Genomic DNA, 13,833 nt, shown 5'->3' with positions numbered 1-13,833 from the left:
AACTAAAAAGTTTCTGCACAGCAAAGGAAACCATCAACAAAATGAAAAGGTAACCTACAGAATGGGAGAAAATGTTTGCAAACCATGTATCTGATAAGGGGTTAATACTAAAAATATGTAAAGAGCTCATACTCAATAGTAAAATAAAACAAACAAACAAAAAAACCTAATTAAAAAATGGGCAGGATTTCCCTGGTGGTGCAGTGGTTAAGAATCTGCCTGCCAACGCAGGGGACATGGGTTCGAGTCCTGGTCCAGGAAGATCCCACATGCCGCGGAGCAGCAAAGCCCATGCACCACAACTACTGAGCCTGCACTCTAGAGCCCGTGAGCCAGAACTACTGAAGCCTGCGTGCCTAGAGCCCGTGCTCCTCAACAAGAGAAGCCACTGCAAGGAAAAGCCCACGCCCCACTACAAAGAGTAGCCCCCACTCACCACAACTAGAGAAAGCCCACGCACAGCAACGAAGACCCAACACAGCCAAAAAAATAATTATAAATAAATAAATTTTTTTTTTAAAATGGGCAAAGGACCTGAATAAATATTTTCCAAAGAAGACATACGAATGGCCAACAGGCACATGAGAATGTACTCAACATCAACAATCATCAATCACAAAAGTCAAAATCACAATGAGATACTACCTCACACCTGTTAGGACAGCTATTACCAAAAAGTCAAAAGATAATAAGTATTGGCAATGATGCAGAGAAAAAGGAACCCCTGTACACTGTTGGTGGGAATGTGAATTGGTACAACCATTACAAAAAACAGTATGGAGATTCCTAAAAAAATTAAAACTAGAACTACCATATGAACCAGCAAACCTACTTCTGAGTATATATCAAAAGAAAGTAAAATTACTATTTCAAAGAGATACTTGCACTCCCATGTTCACTGCAGCATTATTCAAAGTAGCCACAATATAGAAACAATTTCAGTGTCTGTCAATGGATGGATGGATGAAGAAAATGTGATTTTACAAACACACACGCACACACCCTCTCTCACTCTCTCTCTCTCTCCCTCCCTCCCTCCCTCTCTCTCTCTGAGGAATATTATTCAGCCTTAAAAAAGAAGGAACTCCTTCCACTTGCAACAACAGGGATGAACCTGGAGGACATTATGCTAAGTGAAATAAGCCACCAGACACAGAAAGAAATAATCTCTATGTAATCTCACTTATATGTGGAATCTAAAAAATAAGGTCAAAATCATAGTAGTAGAGAGGAGAATGGTGGTGGCAAAAGGAGATGTTGGTCAAAGGGTAAAAACTTTCAGTTATTAGATGAATAAGTTCTGGAGACCTAATATACATCATGGCTCCTAGACAGAGTCAATTACTGAGTCAAAAGTGCTGAGAGTTTCTATTGAGAAATACTGACCAAATGCTGTATTAAAATTGTGTGTCATGTTATGTAAAAAGAAAAAAATTAACATGCTTAATATATATATATTTTTTTGCGGTACGTGGGCCTCTCACTGCTGTGGCCTCTCCCGTTGTGGAGCACAGGCTCTGGACGCGCAGGCTCAGTGGCCATGGCCCATGGACCCAGCTGCTCCGCGGCACGTGGGATCCTCCCGGACCGGGGCACGAACCCGTGTCCCCTGCATCGGCAGGCGGACTCTCAACCACTGCGCCACCAGGGAAGCCCAACATGCTTAATATTTAAAGAAAGTAAAAGTTTAGAATTTCAGCAATGAATTATGAAAATAAAAACTCAATAGGTGGATTGAAAAAACAGATTAGACACAGATGAAGAGAGAATTAGCAAACTGGAAGATAAAACATTTGTGCATCAAAGGACACTATCAAGAGAGTGAAAAGACAACCCTCAGAATGGTAGAAAATATTTGCAAATCATTTATCTGATAAGAGTCTAGAATTGAGGGGACTTCCCTGGCAGCCCAGTGGTTAAGACTCCGTGCTTCCACTGAAGGGGGCACAGGTTCAATCCCTGGTTGGGGAACTAAGATCCCACATGCCAGAGTGGCACAGCCAAAAAAAGTTTTTAAAATAAAAAACTTAAAAAAAAAAGAGTCTAGAATCAAGAACATAAAAAGAACTCCTAGTACTCAACCACAAAAAGAGACACAATGCAATTTAAAAGTAGGCAAAAAACTTGAGGAGACATTTCTCCAAAGAGAAATGTACAATACAAATGGACAATAAGCTCATAAAAAGATACTCATATCATCATTCATTAAAGAAATGCACATCAGAGCCACAATGAAATACCATTTCACACCCAGTAGAATGGCTATTAAAACAACAACAACAAAGAAGTGTTGGTAAGGATGTGGAGAAATTAGAACCTTCATACATTGCTGGTGGGAATATAAGATGGTACAGCTGCTGTGTAAAACAGTTTGGCAGTTCTTCAAAAAGTTAGACACAGAATTACCATACAACCCAGCTATCCCTCTTCTATGTATATACCCAAAGGCAATGAAAACAGGTTTTCAAGCAAAAACCTGAACATGAATGTTCACAGAAGCATTATTCATAATAGCCAAAAAGCAGAAACAACTCAAATGTCATTAATTGATGAATCAATAAACAAAATGTGGTATATCTATAAAATGAAATATTATTTAGCAATAAAAATAATGAAGGCTTGATTCATGCCACAACACTGATAAACTTTGAAAACATTCTACTAAGTGTAAGAAGCCAGACAAAAACAATGCCACATGTTGTATGAGTCCATTTATATGAAATGTTCAGAATAAGCAAATCCAGACAGAAAGTAGATTAGTGGTTGCCAGGGATGACTACAGGAATGAGGAGTGACTGCTTAATAGGTACAGGGTTTCCTTTTGGGGTGATGGATTATATAGCAGTGATGGTTGCACAACACTGTAAATGTACTAAAACCAGTGAATTGTACACATTAAAATGGTTAAAATGGTAAGTTACCTCAATTAAAAAATATTACGTAGATATTTACCACCTACTCACATATTTATTCAAACCAGAAGACTAGTAATCATTCATTTCTTCCCATCACAGCCCTTTGCAACAAATGCAATAGCTATTCTGCAGAGTATCAACCTCATATAGAGTTCAAATCTACCATGTTCTCTTCATTTCTCCTATCACTACCATAGTCCAGATCACTACTATCTTTCCCCCAAACTTCTGTTGGTGGAAATCTAGGACTTATTCCTTATGTTTGGATTTCAAAACTTTTACCAGAATAGGTCTTAACTTTTTATTTCTCATTAGTCACTGGGTCCTTTCCTTTACTATATTGACCAATTATTTTCTTCCAACCGTTCTCTTCTCTTTCTCTCTGGAACTGTGATCAGATGAAATCTCCTAGACCTATTTCACAAGTCTCTTTATTAATAGATTTCTAATCTTTGGGCTTTCATGAATAGACATGAGACTGATTTATATGGAATTATAGTATTTTACAGGTTTACAAAGAGGTATGTCATTAGTGTAATAATTCCCTAATTAAAGAAAAATCAGCACTAGATTGTTTAAAGACAATATACCTAGAAGAATGCATTTGATTTAGTGAAGTATCTCTTTTCATTTGAAATGTTCTAATGTTAAAACTTAGCTGATAATTTTAGAATCTAATAATACTCCTTAAGGAATAATACTGCAATTAGTCCAGTATGGATGTCCTAGTTTACTTTTTTGCTTAAAAATATTTTCCTCTATCTTCTCTGCCCTATAAATACAGAGAAAAAACTAAAAATATATGTTTCAAGTAAAGAAAAGTACTGGTATGCATGAACAGAATTGGACTGCATTAGTCATTTTTTCTTGGGTAACTAACAACCTCAAAATCTCTGTAGTCTACAACATTCACTTTTATGCTCATGAGTCTGTAGATTGACTGTGGGTCAGCTGATCTTGGTTGGGTTATCAAGTTCAGAACTATTCCAATGTGTCATTCATATTGGGCCTAGTCACTGAAGGGGCAGTGAATATGTGGGGCACACTCTTGTCATGGTAGATCACAGGGCTGCAGGAGACCAAGTTAAATCAGAGGAGCATATTTAAGACCTCTGTTCACTAATATTTTACTGGCCCATGCAAGTCCAAGAACAACATCAATGGGGCATGGAAATACACCTGGTGCATTTCAGTGGGAACCACTGAAAAGCTGCATAGCAAAAGAAATGGATGTATAATTTTATAACAGGAAGGAAGTAAAAAATTTGAAATCCAATTTACCAGGACTTCCCTGGTGGTCCAGTGGCTAAGACTCCACACTCCCAATGCAGGGGGTCCGGGTTCAATCCCTGCTAGATCCCACTTGCCGCAAATATAGAGTTCGCATGCCGCAACAAAGATCCCGCATGCAGCAATGAAGACCCCCGTGCAGCAACTAAGACCCGGCACAGCCAAGTAAAAAAATAAACGTTAAAAAAAAAAAAAGAAATCCAATTTACCAAGCATGTAAGATGATATTTACTGGTACTCCAAATTACTCAATCTTCATTTTCCTACCACTCACTTTTCCTGCTATAATCAACTGAATAAAAGTTACTGAAATAATGTGATAGAGATATGGCAGAATAAAATAAACTGCTAATGTGACAGAAAAATTCAGCTTTGCTGGATACCCGGAGATTAGATATTCAAAAGTTGAATTAAGATAGCACAGGGAGGGCTTCCGCGGTGGCACAGTGGTTAAGAATCCGCCTGCCAATGCAGGGGACACGGGTTTGAGCCCTGGTCCAGGAAGATCCCATTAGTTGCCACGGAGCAACTAAGCCCGTACGCCACAACTACTAAGCCTGTACTCTAGAGCCTGAGAGCCACAACTACTGAGCCCACACACGTAAAGCCCATGCTCCGCAACAAGAGAAGCCACCACAATGAGAAGCCTGTGCACAGCAATGAAGAGTAGCCCCCACTCCCTGAAACTAGAGAAAGCCTGCATGCAGCAACGAAGACCCAACGAAGCCAAAAATAAATAAATAAAATAAATAAATTTGTTTTAAAAAAAAATAAAGATAGCACAGGGATATCAAGTATATGGACACTAAAGAAATGTTAGGAGTAATTATGACTCAAAAAAATTTCAGTCCTAAGTCTTATATTTAGTACAGATGATTACGAGATATTAAAGTTCAAGTTAATAAAGAAATTCTTTAGCTGAAGGCCGTACCTATTCTACAGAACTGCCTTCTAATTTTTCAAGTTACATAAATAACCACAAATAAAACTTATAAATCAAAAGCCTCTAGCATGATAATTCATTAAACTGTATACATTACTTATGAATTTTCCAGTTTATATGTTATTAAAAGTTATTTTTAAAAGTACACAGAGAAACAAAACAAAACAGAGCATGGTGATAAACTAGTCCCTAAAGTCAAAGGGCTTTTACATATTTCAGAAACAAAGGGGTTTTGCCTGAAATTATTCCAAATATCATTTTAACTTACAGCACTCGGTGACTCAGTAATAGTCTCATAACGTGCCCATAATATCGGGCAGGAAACAGGCCAAGAGAAGTGTAATAGCTAGTACGGGGTCATGTAATCAGACAGCATGCCTGCCTATGCAGAAAATTTTAAGTAATCTAGAAAAAATTCCACTAGAAAAAAACAAGTGAGTTAGACAAACTCAAAGATTACAGAGTCCGTATACAAGAAGCAAATTTCCAGCAATGAATATGCAGAAAATTAAAAAAAATTTCAACCAGTAACACCAAAACAGCACCATTAAAAACATGAAATAATTAGGAAGAAATCTAACAATATATGTACAATATTTGTATGCTGAAAACTACAAAACACTGATGAAAGACATCAAAGACCTAAATGGAGAGATGTACTATTGACCTGTTCATGGAGCTGAAGATTTTAGGATGCTAGGTCTCAAAGTGATCTACGGGTTTAAAGCGATCCTAATGAAAATCCAACAGTCAATTATTCTGGTAGAAATCAAAAAGCTGATTTTAAACTCATGTAAAAACAAAGGGACTAGGATAGATAAAATAATTTTGAACAGTAAAATCAAAGTTTGGAGTCTCACAGCACCTCATTTCAAGACTAATGTGAAGTTACTGTAATCCAGACAGTATGTGGTATCGGTAAAAGAATGGACACAAAATCAATGGAACACAACAACTCAGAGGCACTGGTAAAGTTCACAGTCCAGGGGCACAGGCTCACCAAAAGACTGAGACCTAATCATAGGACTACAGAATGCTTCCCACCCCACTCCCACCTTAAAATTACATTTGCCGCAGTTCATTTTATCCAGTACACCATATTCACCTTTCAGCAGAAACTTACATGGCATACTAAAAGTTAAAAAAACAAACAAATGAACAAAAAACAGTATGAAGAGACAGTGCACGCATCAGAACCAGCCTCAGATATGGCAAAGATGTTGGAATTATAAAACTGTGAATTAAAAAAATGAAATTCTTAGGTATAATTCTAACAAAATATATAGAAGATCTATATGAGGAAGACTACAAAACTCTGATGAAAGAAGTCAAAGAAGATCCAAATAAATGGAGAGAAACTCCATGTTCATGGATACAAAGCATCAATACTGTCAAAATGTCAATTCTCCCCAAACTGATCTAGCAGACTTAATGCAAACCCAATCAATATTTGTTGATATTGAAAAACTGATTCTAGAGACTTCCCTGGTGGTCCAGTGGTAAAGAATCCACCTTACAATGCAGGGGACGCAGGTTTGATCCCAGGTCGGGGAACTAAGATCCCACACACGACGCTGTGGGGCAACTAATTCCATGCGCCACAACTACTGAGCTTGTACGCCTCAACTAGAGAGCCCACGTGCTGCAAACTACAGAGCCCACGTGCTCTGAAGACTGCGTGCTGCAAGTAGAGACAGAAAACCCACGCGCCACAACTAGAGAGAAGCCCGTGCACAGCAACAAAGAGCCCATGTGCCACAACGAACGATCCTGCATGCCTCGACGAAGATCCCATGTGCCACAACTATGACCAGATGCAGCCATAAAAATTAAATAAATAAGAAAGAAAAACTGATTCTAAAATTTATATGGAGAGGCAAAAGACCCAGAATACCCAACTCAATATTGAAGGGGAAGAACAAAGATGGAGGACTGACACTGCTGAACCTCAAGATGTACTATAAAGCTACAGTAATCAAGGCAGTGTGGTACTGATGAAAGAACAGACAGACGAATCAATGGAACAGAATAGAAAGCCCAGAAATAGACCTACATAAATATAGCCAAAGGAGCAAACGCAGTACACTGGAGAAAAGATAGTCTTTTCAACAAATGATCCTTAGACAACTGGACATCCACCTCCAAAACAATAAATCTAGACACAGACCTTACACCCTTCATAAAAAATTAACTCAAAATGGATCACACACTTAAATGTAATATGCAAAAGTATAAAACTCCTAGAACATCACATGGAAAATCTGGATAACCTTGAAGACATGATCCACGAAAGCAATAACTGATGATCTAGACTTCATTAAAATTTAAAATGTCTGCTCTACGAAAGACACTGTCAAGAATATGAGAACACAAGCCTCATACTGAGAGAAAATATTTTAAAATATATCCAAAGTATACAAACTCAATGATAAGAAAAAAAATTAAAACATGGGAAAAGACCTGGACACCTCACTAAAGAAGCAAATAAGTATACGAAGAAGACATTCAATATATGTCATTAGAGAACTGCAAATTAAAACAACTCAAGGTACCACTGCACACCTATTAGAATGGCCAAAATCCAAAGCACTGACAACACCAAATGCTGGTAAGGATGTGGAGCAACCGGATCTCTCGTTCATTGCTGGTGGGAATGAAAAATGGTGCAGCCACTTTGGAAGACAGTTTGGCAGTTTCTTACAAAACTAAACATACTCTTACCTTACAATCCAGCAGTCATGCTCCTTGGCATTTACCCAAATGAGTTGAAAACTTATATCCATACAAAAACCTGCACATGGATATTAATGGCAGCTTTATTCACAACTGTCAAAACCTGGAAGCAACCAAGATGTGCTTCAGTGAATGGATAAACTGGTACATCCAAACAACAGAATATTATTCAGCACTAAAAAGAAATGAGCTATCAAGTCATGAGATGTCATGGAGGAACCTTAAATATGTATTACTAAGTGAAAGAAGCCAATCGGAAAAGGGTACATACTGTATGATTCCAACTATATGACATTCTGAAACAGGCAAAACAATGGAAACAGTAAAAAGATCAGTGGTTTCCAGGGATTGTAGGGAGGGAAGGATGAACATTTAGAGTATAGAGGATTTTTAGGGCAGTGAAGCTATTCTACATGATACTATAATAGTAGGTATATGTCATTATACATTTGTCAAAATCATAGAATGTACAACATCAAGAGTGAACCCTAGGGACTTCCCTGGTGGCACAGTGGTTAAGAATCCACCTGTCAATGCAGGGGACACGGGTTTGAGCCCTGGTCCAGGAAGATCCCACCTGCTGCGGAACAACTAAGCCCGTGCGCTACAACTAGTGAGCCTGCGCTCTAGAGCCCGCAAGCCACAACTACTGAGCCCACATGCCACAACTACTGAAGCCCGCGCGTCTAGAGCCTGTGCTCCACAACAAGAGAAGCCACCACAATGGTGAAGAGAAGCCCGCGCACCGCAATGAAGAGTAGCCACCCCTGGCCGCAACTAGAGAAAGCCCGCGTGCAGCAATGAAGACCCAACGCAGCCAAAAAATAAAATTAATTTAAAAAATATATATTTTTAAATAAAAATGAAAGGCTTCCTTAAAAAAAAAAAAAAAGAGTGAACCCTAATGTAAACTATGAACTTTGGGTGATAATGATGTGTCAATGTCGCTTCATCTATTTTAACAAGTGTACCACTGTGGTGCTGGGATGTTAACAGTGGGGGAGGCTGTGGGTGTGTGGGTGCAAGAGGCATATATAGAAACTCTGTATTTTCCACTCAATTTTGCTGTGAACCTAAAACTACTCTAAAATAGAAAATCTTTTTTTTTTTTTTTTGCGGTACGTGGGCCTCTCACTGTTGTGGCCTCTCCCATTGCGGAGCACAGGCTCCGGACGCACAGGCCCAGCGGCCATGGCTCACGGGCCCAGCCGCTCTGCGGCATGTGGGATCCTCCCCGACCGGGGCACGAACCCGTATCCCCTGCATCGGCAGGCGGACTCTCAACCACTGTGCCACCAGGGAAGCCCGAAAATCTATTTTTTAAAACAAATAAATCTATAACCAAAAACCAACCAAAAAGAATGGGTAGAATACATATCTGAAGACTATGAAAATAAACAGTAGCAGGCAGGTTGGAAAAGAAGCACCGAATGTGAAGTTCCATTGAAGTGGTGGTGAGTTTGCCATGTTTTTTCTCAGGTATTGCCTCACCTGGACTCAAAGGCAGCCCAAAACTGAGAAGTGTACACTGGGTAAGAAAAAGCTCCAAGAAAATCCCTCCCTTTCTAGTGAGGAACAGGGAAGGGGCCCCTTGCTAGTCTGAGAAACTAGGGGAAATTCCTCCTTTTTCCCTTCTCTTCTATCCTGGTCTCCAGCCAATTCTATGGCAGTAGCAGCAGAGAGATGGTAGTGGTGACTGGGCAGGTACCTAAAACCCTGGGAGAAGTGAACCCTTTTTTCTGACCCCAGGAATTGTAATCCCAAGAGTGTGAGGCAAATCCTCACTGCTTTTTATTTCTCTGTCCTCTTATCACTTGACTTGGATACAGACACAGTTGTAGGAATTGACCAGTGGAACAGGGAAACTAGAGTCCCTGTTTTTTAGCCAGACTACTGGCAAGGGAGAGTCTGAGAGCTGGAAAATGTTGGTAAGATTGGGGTGTGGAGGTATATCAAGCAAACAATCCCATAGAGTTGTATATGAACTTCAGGGCTCACCTCTGAGCTCTGCGTGCATGGATGTGACCCTAAACATCCATACCATAGGCTTCAAGAACAGAGCAAGAAGACATACTTACTACCACTCTGGTCCCAGAATGGATACTGGGTCCCACACATGGAAATGATCTAAATAGAAATGCTCAGAACACCGAACTGACGTTGCAACTAGAGCCCCGAGAATGCAGGTAGGAATCTGTTTCCTGAACATAATCTGGTTGACTAGCCACTGACATACACACACACGCGCGCACACACACACACACACACACAAATCAACCTTCTCCTTAGAACTTAAATAAAATCTAGGGTCTCATATCATAATATTCAAAATGTCCAAGATATAATCCAAAATAATATGGCATATGAAGAAACAGGGAAATCTCAACATGAGAAGGAAAAGTCAACAGATGTTACTCCCAAGATTATACAGATATTAGAATTAAACACCAAAGACCTTAAAGCAACTATTACAACAATGCTTCAATAAGTAAAGGCGGGCTTCCCTGGTGGCACAGTGGTTGACAGTCTGCCTGCTGATGCAGGGGACACGGGTTTGTGCCCCAGTCAGGGAAGATCCCACATGTCGCGGAGCAGCTGGGCCCGTGAGCCATGGCTGCTGAGCCTGCACGTCTGGAGCCTGTGCTCCTCAATGGGAGAGGCCACAACAGTGAGAGGCCTGCGTACTGCAAAAAACAAAAAATTTAAAAAATTAAAAGTAATAATAAGTAAAGGCAAACATTATTGAATGAATGGGAAGACAGAAAATTTCAAAATCTAGTGTGTAGTTTACACATACAACACATCTCCTTTTGGACCAGTCACATTTCAAGTGGTCAATAACTACTGTATTGCACAGTAAAGCTTTACACCTATGTCCAGAATCAAGTTCATTTAGTTTCTAGAATATAAGGCAAAAAGTATGATAAATACTGGAAAGATCCTAGAGTGATGACTCTTACCACATTCCCATTCAACTCATCAATATGGCCTAAGCAGAAGAAAGACAAACCTTAGAGAATGCCAATGGATTTTTGTAACTTATTCAGGTTGTGTATCCCACTGCTGCTGCTGCTTTAGATGTGGTTTTCTTGATAAAGCAAATCAACATATCCCTGGTACCAGGTCTGCAGCTACAGACCTGAGAATGAGATCATCGTAAGCTGTAAGCATTCAGCTGTCAGGGTTAGCTATACATTTTCACTGGCCTACCTGCTATTAATTCTCCTGGTCTTAGGAATAATCTAATCCACAGGGACCTTAACTGCCTTTCCATTCTAAGGGCACCATGCTGGTCTACTACACTAATAATTTCATGCTGATTAGACTTGGTGAACAAGAAGCAGCAACTGATCTAAGTACTGTGGTAAAATATATGCCTCCAGAGAGTGGGAAATCAATTCCACAAAAATTCACAGGTCTTCCACACTAGTAAAATTTCTGTGAGCCCTATGGTCTTGAGCAATTCAAGATATCCCTTCCAAGGTGATGAAGTTGCTGCACCTACTCTCTCTTAATACTGAGAAAGAGGTGCAATGGCCAGTAGACCTCCTTGGATTTTTGAAGCAATCTGTTCCTCATTCGGGTATGCAACTATGAACCATTTACCAAGACTGCTGGATGTGAGAGAGGCCCACAACAACTGAAGGCTCTGCAACACATATGGGCTGCTGTGAAAGCTGCTTTGCCACTTGGGTTATATAACCCACTAGGATCCAGTGTTGCTTGATGTATCTGTGCTAGATAGGGATCTTGAACGGTTATTGCACAACTTTAGGTGAATCTCAGGCCAGATCTCCAGCATTCTGTAAAAAAGCTATGTCATCCGGTACAAATAACTATCACCCTTTTTCGAAAAACAGCTTTTGGCTTACCACAGGGCCTTAAAATCAATGCTTGATCATGGGCCACCATGTTACCATGTGACCTGGGCAGTCCATCATGAACTAAGTTTTGTTGGACCAACAAAGCAATATGGTTGGGAGTGTACTGAAGCACTTCATCATCAGAAGGAAGGGATGTACATGAGATCAGGCTTGAGCAGGTCCTGAAGGCATAAATAATTTGCATAAGCAAGTGGCCCAGATGCCCAAGGTTCCTAATTCCTGCTATATTGCTTCTTTTCTCTCAATCTGGATATATTTTATCTCATGGAGAGTTCTCTATGACCATCTCACTGAGGGGGAAAAAAAAATTAATCTTGTTTACTGATATCTCTGCATGATAACATGCAGATGACAACAATACTAGAGCCCCATTCTGGGGTCCTGAAGGACAGTGGTGAAGGGAAACCCTTCCAGGGCCAGAAGTATGAACAGGGTACCTAGTTGTTCATTTTGCCTGGAAGGAGAGATGACAGAGATACTGTTCTATACTGACTCAAGGACAGTGTTTAATGGTACGACTGGATATTCAGAGATTTGGAAGGAATAATTAGAGAACTGGTGACAAGGAAATCTGGGGATAAGGTATATGGACAGACCTCTTTGAAAGGGCACAGAATATGAAGCAATTTATGTCCCATGTGAATGCTTGCCAAAGTACAAACTCTACAGAGAAGGTGCTTAATAACCCCGTAGATAAGACGACCAGTTTGGAGGACTAAGCCAGTCTCTTTACCCAGCCATTCTATCTTTGCCTAGTGGGCTCATTAACAAAGAGGCCATGGTAGCAGGATGCAATTTATACAGGGGCTCAGCAATATGGGCTTCTGCTCACCGAGGCCAACCTGACTACAGCCACAGCTGAGCGTCCAACCTGCCAAAAGTTCACGCATGCACTGGGGAAGAGGCAGGTGGATGCCCCCAATACACGGTACCATTCATGCGATGGTTGGTCAGTTGTCTCTCTACTCATTTCTAGTCCCTGGTGACTTCCCCTTCCTTCTTAGTAAATCAATTATGAATGTAAAATAAATATTGTTTATAGTGTCAAGGATTTCAGACTGTCTTAGTCTGCCCCCTTGTGGGAACCAGCTCTTCAATCTTTCACTAGGAATAAAATTTATTAAATCCAGCCTGGTCCTCAAACAAAACAAAACACAAAATGTATTTATTAGATAATAATTTTACCCTAGGCTTCACTAATAGGTTCCTTCCTCATCCTTTGTTATCCAACTCTTTATGACCCTTCAATAAAACTTATGAAGTTTTTCAAAGAGATTTTTGTCATTTTTATCTCTTGCGAGAAGAATTCAGATAAAAATATTTTAAATCAGAATCTTTCTAAATGTCCAACAAACCTTTTCCAACCTTTTTAGTTCCCATGCTTTTATTCCGTTTCATTCATAAATATGGATAAGCAAGGAGTGGCTTCTACAAGCCTTCTAGTGTTAACTAGTCCAATTATCATAATACTAAGTAGGATACTTAATATGTTCTGACACAAAACGTGATTAGGGTTGCATATTCCTAGAGTTTAAGATATTACTAAGTAAATTATTATGAAACACTTCGAAAATCTGAACACTCATTGATGAGGAAATGGTGGAATAAATTATGGATTACTTAGCTAAGGAGGATTATACAGATTTTAAGAAATTAGAATTTAAGTATGTTCCTGGAGGGATGGCCATGCTACACTGTTAACTGAGGGAGAAAAGAATTAAAACTGCATTTTAGGTTTTCCCTGGTGGCGCAGTGGTTGAGAGTCCGCCTGCCGATGCAGGGGACACGGGTTCGTGCCCCGGTCCGGGAAGATCCCGCATGCCGCAGAGCGGCTAGGCCCGTGAGCCATGGCCGCTGAGCCTGCGCGTCTGGAGCCTGTGCTCCGCATTGGGAGAGGCCACAACAGTGAGAGGCCCGCGTACCGCAAAATAACAAAAACAAAAAAATGCATTTTATTTTTTAAAATCTTCAAAGTAATACACACACACACACACACACACACACACACACACATCCAGGCATGTGCCAGTATGACTTTAGCGGAAAACATGGAAGGATACAGACTGAA

At 40.0% G+C, this 13,833-nt stretch overlaps 1 protein-coding gene across 12 annotated transcripts in view; it reads right to left on the bottom strand.

Moving 5' to 3' along the window:
* TANC2 (tetratricopeptide repeat, ankyrin repeat and coiled-coil containing 2) overlaps nucleotides 1-13,833 on the bottom strand; it is a 362,156-nt gene that overhangs the window by 246,295 nt on the left and 102,028 nt on the right. Inside the window, exon 1 of one of the 12 annotated variants that reach the window (XM_067717053.1) lies at nucleotides 7,870-7,946. The exons of 10 other annotated variants lie outside the window; for them this stretch is intronic. The gene's annotated coding sequence lies outside the window, so the exon portion shown is untranslated. Of the gene's footprint in view, nucleotides 1-7,869; nucleotides 7,947-13,833 lie in introns of those variants that run through there. One more of the 12 variants, XM_067717058.1, reaches the window with a different exon arrangement.

Source organism: Pseudorca crassidens, chromosome 19 (assembly GCF_039906515.1).
Source record: "Pseudorca crassidens isolate mPseCra1 chromosome 19, mPseCra1.hap1, whole genome shotgun sequence".
Taxonomy (NCBI): Eukaryota; Metazoa; Chordata; class Mammalia; order Artiodactyla; family Delphinidae; genus Pseudorca; species Pseudorca crassidens.
The sequence above is the reverse complement of the archived record's forward strand: the minus strand, read 5'-3'. Positions and strand labels throughout refer to the sequence as shown.